Here is a 12,669-nt window from a genome sequence, read left to right on the forward strand (position 1 = left end):
GTAAAGTACAAAAAAAATGGTTCAAATGGCTCTGAGCACTATGGGACTCAACTACTGAGGTCATTAGTCCCCTAGAACTTAGAACTAGTTAAACCTAACTAACCTAAGGACATCACAAACATCCATGCCCGAGGCAGGATTCGAACCTGCGACCGTAGCGGTCTTGCGGTTCCAGACTGCAGCGCCTTTAACCGCACGGCCACTTCGGCCGGCCGTAAAGTACATTGCGTTCAAGATCAAGATGGTTTTAATTTGTAGACATTAGTAATTTCTGAACGATGAAATTTACTGCAAGAGTTTGGAGCAGCTGCGACTTTTTCATGCAGAAATGAAGCAGGAGATCGTTGGAGAACAAGACCTAAACGCCGCACGAGAGAAGACATATTAACTTGGTAATGAATGAACTCTTATCTACGCCATTTCCCCCTGTTAGCCACATTTTGTTATCCTCTGTTCTCTTTCAAATAATTTTTGTAGTGGAAATTGGTTTCACTTTTGCTCAGAAACGCCACAAGGACCACCTCAACAATAGCTTTTCCGAATCACGAAGTCCGATAGCTTTTCTGTAATACGAAGTCCGATTTGCATTTCATTCATTCCCCTTTTCACGGTCATTAACGATTTTAAAACCCCCTTTTTATTCACCATTTCTTTCCACATTTTCAACCGTTTCTTCTCTTTTCCCTTTTTCTTAACCACTACAGCTGGTCGTAGGTTGTGTTCCAAAAATGCAGTGTAACTCCCACAAGTTGTGCAGGCTAGCTGCGCTGCCACGCTGGCTCCTGCGAGGTGCCTACCTGTCGGTGCTGCAAACTGCATGCGCGGCGCTGTACGCGCGCCGGCGGGCGCCGTGCTGCGGCTGCGCTGTACAGCCACGCGGCCGGCCCCCTCTGACGCGCCACAGTTTCCAGCAGTAGCGCCCGCGGGCGCGCCTCCTCACTTGATTACTTCGTCCTCACAATGGCCGCTCGGCACAATGCCTCTGTTCCTGCTCTCTCTCTCTCCCTCTCTCTCTCTCTCTCTCTCCTCTCCTCTCCCTCCTGACGCTGAGCGCCCCTTTTGCTCTGATATTCATTCCCACTGGTCGCTCACGAGCCCGTCTTACAGCGCGGGAACAAACCCTCTTAACGACTCGTTGCGTTCGGCAGAATGCCGGACATCGGACTCACTGAGCACACGCGTCCGTGTATGTGTATGTTTGCTTAGCTTCTTATTTTTTTAGTTTTTGTTTTGCTTCCTACTCTTCTGGCATTTCTCTTAGCTTATATTGACCTCATTTCATTTCTTGACGTTGTAGCTAACCTGTTTCTACTGGTTATTACGTTAAGAGTGGGAATGGAAATGCTTATTGATTGTGAAGTTAACGTGAGAAGATTAGGGTCGCCACCGACTCTAACCATACAAGTAATCAAAGGTTTGGCAGAGTCGGAAAATAAATTAATTTGATCACAGACCAAAAACTCATAAAAATACGTACGTTGTGATGTCACTCATAGGGGATACGATGTAATTAATAGTATTGCCCGTGCACTGTTCACGACAATCAGACATTTAAAATAAAATAGAGAATGCATGAACACTGCATAAGATCAGCTCCCAGGAACAAACCTGAAAATAAGACTTAATCTAAAGCATTTGTTATAAAATACAAGGGGAAACTAATCACTGGAGCTGTGCGTAAGGAAACACGTTGGATGTGCTAACGGGAAAGCTACGAGGTGAGTGGCTTAGGTGCAAAAACGTAACTTCGGAACACAAGAGAAAATTGTAGATAAAATCATTTATTCCTAAGATAAGGATGTGAGGTATGTATACAATTCCTGATAACATTAATTCCTAAAACATTAAGAAAAGCATCGATACATACACCGTTATAATCTACACCTAAAATCATTGGTGTGAATTATTCATACAACTGCTGTTGCCTGATAACTGATCGCAATAACTCGAGAAACGGTACACGTTTCACAGTACACCCGCGTGACCACGTGGTTTGTGGAGACGCAATTTCTAGGTATTATGGCCAAGTTGCAACAATATCACATCACACAATCATGAACAGTTGACGTTCTTTAAAACGAACATGAGACCGGACAGTTAGTGATGACGGTAGCCCAACACTCTAATGTTCAACCATGTAGTAGGCTCCCAACGGACGAAAGATACATAAAGCAAGGAAAATTTACGAGACGGCAAAGCTATTACTATGTAGAAAAATGAAAGCTTATACAGGCACAGCTGAAGGCAGACGGACATTTATACAGAATCGAGTGCTCACTTCTTATCGACACCTTTGTATGGCGCTCTTCCGGTGGATCCAAGTCTGCTATAGAAATTTACTAAAAGAAAAATCTGCCAAAGTTTTGCATTCCTCACTGCGACAAGGCAAAGCAATCTTTCAGAGTTGAAAAGCGATACCAAAAGCTAGCAGCTCTCCCCTCGCCAAGTAACAACGCGCCACGCGGTCAGTCTAACTCACCCTTCTTCGACTGGAGCACAGCTGTGGACGCTTCCCGTACCGGCGGCAGACTGCCTCCCTTTTTCTTCTCCAGACTCCTCGACGCTCCGGCGTGGCCCGGAAAACCCAAAGATGCCGTTTCCGCCACCAACCCAACGCAGGTGGATTTCTCACCAGTAGCGCAGACCTCTTTGCCTACTTGACCACTACGAGAGTTGGCTATTGTGTACAACTGCTGCTGAATCTGTATCACTGCCGCAGACTTTCTGCAGCAGACTATGCCACCGTCTAGCAACGTGACACACAACCACATTCATTCTATCACACCACTATGAGTTACGAGAAAAGATAAACAAGGAAAAGAAAGAGAACTGCTAGTGAAAATGGGCTGCCGGAGTAATGAAAGGTGGCTACAGGACCCTTTCAACGTCACCACTATTATCCTCACCAATACCATTTTCTGTACTGGCTACTTTTTATTTTAGTTTTTTAATTCAGCGCAAATCCTTCTGTTCTATTGCTACCTGTTCTCTCCGCAAATGAATAGAATATGAGGTACAAACTGCACCACAGAAGAAAAAGAGAAAAACAAATGTATATCTAGCATTCAATACATAGGCAATGTACCACAGAAGATTGCAAATATTTTCAAAAATCGCAGAGTATAAATTGGGTTTTCTACATCTAGTAAACTACAGTAAAAACTAATACATAATATAAAGTGTAATCATGATCCATATTCAGACTCTGGAATATACAAGGTAACATGCCAGGAATGCTCCAAGATCTACATAGGACAAACAGGCCGAAATGTCAACGCCAGGTACACAGAGCACATTAGAGCATACACACACAACAAACACACCACATCAGCAATAGCAACACACATACATAATACGGGACACACATATGGAAAAATAGAGCAAAATGTCAAAGTACTCCACCGACTAAATAAAGGACATAAAATGGATTTGCTAGAAGAACTGGAGATATATGCGCATTAAAGAAAATATGAAGATAAAATATTAAATGAAAAACTTGAAAGTGAATCAGTGATGTTTCGATAATATACTTAAATAAAAATAGTAAAACATAGAAATAACCACAATTGTAAAATCAATATAAGTAATTTATGAGCCAAATTGTTAAGATAAATATCCTGTGTACAAAAGCATATCGTAATCTGTGGAAGACCTATAATTTTATCTCTGTGGACTACCTGTAAGAAGATCTTTGTAACTGTTTTGTTTACATAAGATATTTTCGATGTGTAAAGTATACAACAAGTTATGTGTGATGTCAAGTGTGTGTAAGACTCTGCACAAATGGACCATTAGAAAACCGTAAGTACAGATTCTTCTAAATTTTAGCCACTACCTTCACAAAAAGAACTGATACCCAACTAAAACATAGCATGTTTCTTATGTATTACAGTAAAAGTCAACTAAATGAAGCAGACTCACACACACTGACAACACCACAAGAAATGGCTTAATACACACAAAAAACGCACTTGAAAATGGGAATTATTTCTCAAAACGCGTCGTGCGAAAAGTAAAATAAAGAAAAATCGTGACTAGTAGCGGAAAATTTACTTATTTATAAACAAATCTATTGTTTCTACAGTCGCAGACTTTCAAAAACCATTTATAATGGATCAAATCATATTGAGGTATTTCTCTTTCTTCGTGATATTACCTGTTGTATTGGCTAAATAACTGTGGCGCCCAGTATCCACTAAGGTGAAGAAAGTCGTGGGATAGCTCTTAATATCGTGTAGGACCTCCATTTTTTTCGGAATAGTGCATGGACTCAGCAAGTCGTTGGAAGTCCCCTGCAGAAATACCGACCCATGCTGCCTCTATAGCAGTCCATAATTACAAAAGTGTTGCCGGCGCAGGATTTTGTGCACGAACTGACTTCTCGACTATGTTGGATGGGACTCATGTCGAGCGGTCTGTATGGCCATACCATCCGCTCGAATTGTCCTGAATATTCTTCAAACAAATCGCAGACAGTTCTGCCCCAGGGCCACGGTGCATTGCCATCCATAGGAATTCCATCGTTGTGAGAGAACGTGAAGTCCAAGAATTGCAGAAAATGGTCTCCAAGTAGCCGAACACATCCATTTGCAGCCAATGATCGGTTGAGTTGGACCAGAGCACCCTGTCCATTCCATGTAAACACAGTCCAAGCCGTTATGGAGTCACCACCGGCTTACACACACTCGAAGCCTACCACCAGCTCTTACCGACTGAAATCTGGGCTCAACTGAGCAGGCCACTGTTTTCCGGATGTCTAGGCTCCAACCGATGTGGTCACGAGTCCAGAAGAGTCGCTGCAGGTGATGTCGTGCTGTTGGCAGAGGCACTCGCGTCGGTCGTCTGCTGCCACAGCCCAGCAACGCCAAATTTCGTCGCACTGTGCCGACGGATACGTTCGTTGTACGTCCCCCATAGATTTCTGCGGCTGTTTCACGCAGTGCTGCCTGTCTGTTAGCACTGAAAAGTCTACACAAACGCCGCTGCTCTCGGTCGTTAAGTGAAGACTGTTGGCCATTGCGCTGTCCGTTGTGGGAGGTAGTCAATGAAATTTGGTGTTCTCGGCACACACTTTCCAGTGGGGATCTCGGAATATTGAATTCCCTAACAGTTTCCGAAATGGAATGTTCCAGTGTTCCATGCGTCTACCTCTAACTACTGTTCCGCGCTCAAAACCTGTTAACTTTTTGACACGAACCGCCTGGGTACAAATCACAGTTCCGCCAATGTACCGCCCTTTTATACAGTATTGGCCATTAAAATTGCTACACCAAGAACAAATGCAGATGATAAACGGCTATTCATTGGACAAATATATTATACTAGAACTGACATGTGATTACATTTTCACGCAATGCGTAGATACTGACAAATCAATACCCAGAACAACCACCTCTGGCCGTAATAACGGCCTTGATACGCCTGGGCATTGAGTCAAACAGAGCTTGGATGGCGTGTACAGGTACAGCTGCCCATGCAGCTTCAACACGATACCACAGTTCATCAAGAGTAGTGACTGGCGTATTGTGACGAGCCAGTTGCTCGGCCACCATTGACCAGACGTTTTCAGTTGGTGAGAGATCTGGAGAATGTGCTGGCCAGGGCAGCAGTAGAACATTTTCTGTATCCAGAAAGGCCCGTACAGGACCTGCAACATGCGGTCGTGCATTATCCTGCTGAAATGTGGGGTTTCGCAGGAATCGAATGAAGGGTAGAGCCACGGGTCGTAACACATCTCAAATGTAACGTCCGCTGTTCAAAGTGCCGTCATTGCGAACAAGAGGTGACCGAGACGTGTAACCAATGGCACCCCATACCATCACGCCGGGTGATAAGCCAGTATGGCGATGACGAATACACGCTTCCAATGTGCGTTCGCCACGATGTCACCAAACACGGATGCGACCATCATGATGCTGTAAACAGAACCTGGATTCGTCCGAAAAAATTGACGTTTTGTCATTCGTGCACCCAGGTTCGTCACTGAGTTCACCATCCCAGGCGCTCGTGCCTTTGGTGCAGCGTCAAGGGTAACCTCAGCCACGGTCTCCGAGCTGATAGTCCATGCTGCTGCAAACGTCGTCGAACTGTTCCTGCAGATGGTTGTTGTCTTGCAAACGTCCCCATGTGTTGACTCAGGGATCGAGACGCGGCTGCACGATCCGTTACAGCCATGCGGATAAGATACCTGTCATCTCGACTGCCAGTAATACGAGGCCGTTGGGATCCAGCACGGCGTTCCGTATTACCCTCCTGAACCCACCGATTCCATATTCTGCTAACAGTCATCGGATCTCGAGCAACGCGAGCAGCAATGTCGCGATACGATAAACCGCAATAGCGATAGGCTACAATCCGACCTTTATCAAAGTCGGAAACGTGATGGTACGCATTTCTCCTCCTTACACGAGGCATCACAACTACGTTTCACCAGGCAACGCCGGTCAACTGCTGTTTGTGTATGAGAAATCGGTTGGAATCTTTGCTTCTGTCAGCACGTTGTAGGTGTCGCCACCGGCGCTAACCTTATATGAATACTCTGAAAAGCTAATCATTTGCATATCACAGCATCTTCTTCCTCTCGGTTAAATTTCGAGTCTGTAGCACGTCATCTTCGCGGTGCAGCAATTTTAATGGCCAGTAGTGTACCTCGCGTATACCGTACTACCGCCATATGTATATGTGAGTATCGCTAACGCACGACTGTTTGTGACCTCACAAAGCAATGGTCAAACTTGTCCTGGCGAAATGTATATTGATTTGCCCATGAAATTTCGGGCATACAGCCGCGAAAATAAAATGTCCTCCGCTGATATTTCGAGATGCCAAGCGCGGCTTTATATGCTCCACCGCGGCGGAACTGTGCATTAGGAGCACAGATGCTGGTCAGCGGCAGAGACATACGCTTACACATGCGCCGCCTGTGGTGAAGGCGTACAGACATTCGTTTCGCTTATCGATGTATGATTGGCATCTTGTTGTCAGTGTTGTGACACACTCTGAGGATGGTGGGACGACACGCGGCCGAAATATCAGTGGAGGAAATTTTATTTACGCGGCTGCATGCCCGAAATTTAATGGAGTATTCATTACGCCGCGAGAAGTTGAAAATGTATATTGCTTTTTTTACCACTGCTAGTTGTCTGTGAGAATGGTCCGCAGTCGAAACTTTAGCTGCTGGCATCAACTACAAAGCAGCTAAAGAAAATAACGAAAACGGCTATTTTTCCTGCCTGGCGCTTGCAGTCAAAACTGGCCACCCCTGGAAATAGGGAGTCGTGGGCTGTGCGTTTGGTGAGCGTTTGGTGCATGGTCTGCAAGTAGGTCTACCTTATCGCAGCTTTCACTAAAGAGTAATATCGTTGCAAGGAAACTAACATTTGTTTCTCTGGTATGCATTTTCTTTTAATTTCTGGTACATATTTGGCTGCAAGCACTACGGGACTTAACATCTGAGGTCATCAATCCCCTGGAGTTAGAACTACTTAAACCTAACTAACCGAAGGACATCACACACATCCATGCCCGAGGCAGGATTCGAACCTGCGACCGTAGCAGCAGCGCGTTTCCCGACTAAAGCGCCAAGTACCGCTCGGCGACAGCGGCCGGCTACATATTTGGAAACATATCGTTCTGACACAAGTTGGAGTAGTGAAAGATGTTCTCTACATCCACATCCATATCCCACAAGCCACTTTACGCTGAACAATCAGTCTCCCTCAAAATGTTTTGCTCTTGCTGTGTAGACATACACAATTATTTTCTCCACCATGTACGAACTCTAGAGATCGATCGATGAGAGGGTACGGAACAAAAAAGGTCTAATGAACTTGTGTGCGGAAGTGCATGGTTTTCACCATTTACTCAATCAGACGTTGTTACAGAGACTGCGATCTAATACGCGTCGTACCTTGCAACCACGGTTACAGTATGGGTTGAAAGTGGTTTGCATGTACCCTCTACCTATGTATGTACGCGCCGTACCATGTTCTATCTCACACGTTCACATGGGCCAGGCTGCATCCGGTCAGTGTCAAAGGCAGCATGAAAACACTTCTCCCGCGTCTCCACATCTGGAGTGTGCTCTGCATACACAGTACTTATGAGATGGTCCCGTAACCAGAAATCACACATGTTGAAATCTGGTGAACGAGCGGGCCGTGCGACTGGATCCCCTCGTCAGATTCATCGACCAGGGAAGACACGGTTGAGATGCGACCTGACGTTAACGGCTACGTAAGCTGTAGCACCATCATCTACCAGGCACATGACCCTTCGCAGTTCTTCCAGCAAGGCAGGCAAAGTCACCCGCGAGAAACGCCGATAGTTCCGGCCTGTTAGGCGGCGTGGAAGGAAGACTCGTCCCGCAATACGGTGGCCAGTTGTCCCGGCCCACACATTCCGGCTGCAACGATGCTGATGATTCTGCTGTTGCCATACTGTGGGGTTCTGCATGCTACTCCACAGGCCACTGTTATAAAAGTTTAAGGGGCTCCGGAAAGGCTCAAAATCATGAAAAGTTCAATTTCTACTTTTTTGCGTTTTCTGAATCTGCAGACTATTACCTTTTAATAGATATATAATTTATTCAATTCCGAAGACTACAACTATTTTTAAATTTTTTTTGAAATGTGTTCTACATGGGCGTGACCCACTGTGGCGCTGTTAAACTGCTGTCAAATGGTGTTATTATTAACGTCCGTGTTCATCAGGTACATTTTAGTGATGTGAGATAAAGAATGTGTTGTGGCTAACCTGTGATGGTTCAATATATATCGCTGGTGTGATTGTCGATTGTCTCATGTTTATTTACTCTGTCGTTATCTCGAAAATATTCGTAATTAATTCTGTTTCTTGAGTCTCTGTTTTGTTGAAGTATAATAATGAGTAAAAGTAAAGTTACTAGAAATCCTCTGAAGGCTTTTAAGAAAAGGAGAAATGTTGGAAAGCCAAAGGTATGTGTTATTACTGTAAACAATAAAGACGATAACCAAGTGAGTGAACCTAACCTCTCAAGTACACCTGCCCATAGCAGTCAAAGTGGGAAAGAAAATACTTCACAGAAGAAGCTTGGTTCAATGAGTGAAAACTATGAATGTTTTATGGGCGAATCGGATGTGAATAAAATATTTGATATGTCGGTTCTCAAAGGAATTTTTTCAAACTGTGTAAGATGTATTCATTGTAGTGAAGTTGGTCTGGAACTCTCCATAATAAAGCACGGAGGACTTGCTAGTGAAATACAACTGAAATGTGATAAGTGTTCATACATGACCACCTTTTGGAACAGTGTTGCAGTAACTGCAACTGAAGAAAATAGTAGCAAAATCTACGAACACAACAACGAGCGATGCTTGCTTTAGACAAGGAACGCCTTCGGGCTGCAGACAGGGCTGTAAAGAGTCTAGAAATACAAGCAAGAGTAAACAGGAGGGGGAACAAGAGGAAGCTGGAGGAGGAGTTTGCAGAGGATGAAGATAATCCATCCTATGGACCTGGAATGCACTAAAAAGTTAATCCAATCTTTGTCGCTCGATTCCCAAAACTTTTATTTTCTCATACTAATTACATGTTTTCTAAGGATCTTCCAAACATATTTGTTTCAAACTTTCAGTAAATGTTACACAGTACCTTCTGCATAATTGAACACAGCCTTTTTCCAAAAAACTGTATATTTTTTAATATATAAATAAAAAATTGCAAAAAAATGTTGTGAATTTTCATTACAATTGAAAAAAAATCATCTTTAATAACTGAACTAAAATTTTGTAAAATCCCTGTGTTAAGTTGTAGCCCATATTCCAATAAATAATCTGTAAAAAGTTGAACTTCCTACCTCAAATACTTTGTGAGGAAAGATGTAATTTATAAGCGTTATTTTAACATTGCAAGTATAGGGCGTTCCGGAGCCCCTTAAGATACCATTCCGCGGTAAAGTAGGCCTTATCTGTGAATAGTATGGACGACACAAATCCCGGAATCGTGGTTGCCTGGTTCTAAGATTCTGCGTGGTGTCTGTTTGTTCTAAGTCGTGTCTCCCTGCCACTTTCGCGCAACGACGCCGTGAGCGTGTTTTTCAGGGAATGGACTACTTTGAACCTGGGACCTGTTGCTGGTAAGGAGACGCCAGACCACACATGACATGTAGAGTTCAGAAGAGTTCAGTGAGACTAGCGATGATATAATCAAATACTTAATGATTTCAGCGTCAGCTCCACTGCACTCCCTGTAAAAGAATCTTAATACTAACTAAATTTAGTGGAAGGGGTTCAGGCTTTCCTATATTTAGTTAGCTGGTAAAATAAAGTCGAAAAAGCAGTTAAGTTTACCATTTGAATTTTTATTCTACTCACAAAACATTGTTTATAAATTGCGCTATTGATGAAAAGAAATATTTTAATACAGGATGACAAAAACCAACTACGTTCAACAAAAATGTGAACGAGTATTCCCTGAATGGGTTTCCAAGTTCTACAATGAATCGAAGGATGACCTATGCCATATCACATTTATAATCTAGGTTTGAATTAAGTTTCATAAAAGAGAAAACGATCAAAACTGGTCTACAGTGACCCTCAATTACCTTTAATTAATTATTTAACTTGCCGTAAATTAAAGTGGCTGATGTGGCTTCTCAGTAATTATATAACAGAAAAATCATCGCGTTTCAGATTTTAACTTGTAGTAGCAAATGTGAATACCATGAGCTTTAATTGACGATCGACATTAGTATTTCGGAAAAAGGAGATGTAACAGATGAGACTTCTGCAGTTCTAAGTGAAGCCTTATGCGCTTTTATGCAGCATCGCGTGCGTTCATTACCTTGTCGGTGTTCAGGCAGTGTCAGGGGGCGGCGGGCGGCGCAGCTCCACACACCTCGCCGTCTCGGAAGCAACTCTCTAACCTCTTTACTACAATTTACCGAAGTGGGTTTAAGAAAAGATATCTGGCTGTGTTTTCAACTGACCAATCAGGCTCTCAATGTTAACTTTAACCTCCGCCTACAAAAATTCTGTCTATCCAATGAGAAACATTATACTTTTCGTGGTGGAGCAATGTTTTTAACGTTTGCAACGTAACAGAGATGCGTATTGTCTCACGCTAAAACTTGCAGATGGTGTGGCCCTTTTAGTGTTATAGTAAGATCTATACTGTTCTTCTGGAGGGCTCTATCTTTTAACATGGGCTGGGGGGTGGTCTTGGTGGTCGGCCGGCGTGTGGCTGTCCTTCTCTTATCGTAGAGCCTTCTAGGTTAGACGAATCTGCTCTCGGCTTCTGTTCTCGTTCCTCCCCTCGGAACTGCGTCTGTTTCACGGTGGGAAGGTATGTGTCGTGTGTGTACTGTAAGACCTTCGGTACACACACCATAAGATTATTTGACTTGTCGCTCTATGAGAGTGTCAGCAATATGTCTCGTGGTCTTATCGTGGCGTGTTTATCTTCTGCCATTAGGTCAGACGATAGAAATGCCACTTGCACACACAGAGTAGCAGATTGACAGTGACCAACTTTAAACAGAACTTGGTTAATTTTCACACACATTTATTAAAATAATAAAAATCATAGATATTACGTAATTTCATTCTGGATGTTATTTACATATGACAATCTGAAGTTCCTTTTATCTTGGTACGTTAATCTTATTCTCAAATCTCTGATACTTGACAAAGTGTCTATATATTTCTCTTCGTGGCTATGCACAGGAATATGATAATCTTATTAGGTGCAGACTGAAACTTGACAGCAGACTAATGCAGACTGGTGCAGACTGATGCAGACTGACTAATTAGATGTCTGTACACTCGTTATAATATTTCGCACGTTCAGGTATCACTGCCCGAGTGTGATCCGCGAGGAGAAAAGGTTCTACGTAAGCAGCACTCTCATTGGCTACGTTACATATTAATACACGGATCGGCGGAAGCAGAATTTGGTCCGTCTCTAAGACAGCGCCATCTCATAGTGCGGATACCGACAAGCGCTGCGCCTGCGCTGTTATGCTTAGCGGGGCGCGCTCTAGTGGGAAAGTTGTGTACGTGTTGACTACGCGGAACTATGTACACAACAGTATGACATGCATTTAGCCGTTTTTGTGTTAGTCTGTGGTATTCCACTTGCTCACTCGTTGATCGTATTACTTTGGTTAAGTTAATGCCAGGATTTATTCGGAGCTATGTGACATACTGCCGGATTTGCTTATCGTGTCAGGGTTTTCATGGAAGGTGTTGGATTTGCCTGACACCTTACATAGTGAAGGAGCCAGTGACAAAACTGCTCCCGCTGTGGAAAGCCTGTCGCTAGTAAGCCGTGCACACGCTCTGAGTGATAAGGGTAGTAACAGTTTTCATGGGGAATGTTCCACGCGGTCGTCTGGCTTACCCTGTACTGGCGAGCCAACTGCCCTGGTACTGACACGGCGGTCACCTTCCACAGTGTTAATCACACACTCCTCCAAGTCTGGTGTCCCAACATTTCGGGTACGTCCTACATGATTTCCTGCTTCCTGAAGGGAACCTGTCTCGGACAAACAACAAACACTGTTGCAAACATTGAATGCTATGGTTGCTGTCGCCGGGGATAGGTCTCCCGATGCAACCTTGCTGCCTGCCGTGTGTTGCCATTTGCCTTTCCGGAAGTAAACACCATGTCGGCAAGTTCTCGATTCGAATA

The sequence above is a fragment of the Schistocerca serialis genome, chromosome 10, assembly GCF_023864345.2.
Source record: "Schistocerca serialis cubense isolate TAMUIC-IGC-003099 chromosome 10, iqSchSeri2.2, whole genome shotgun sequence".
Taxonomy (NCBI): Eukaryota; Metazoa; Arthropoda; class Insecta; order Orthoptera; family Acrididae; genus Schistocerca; species Schistocerca serialis.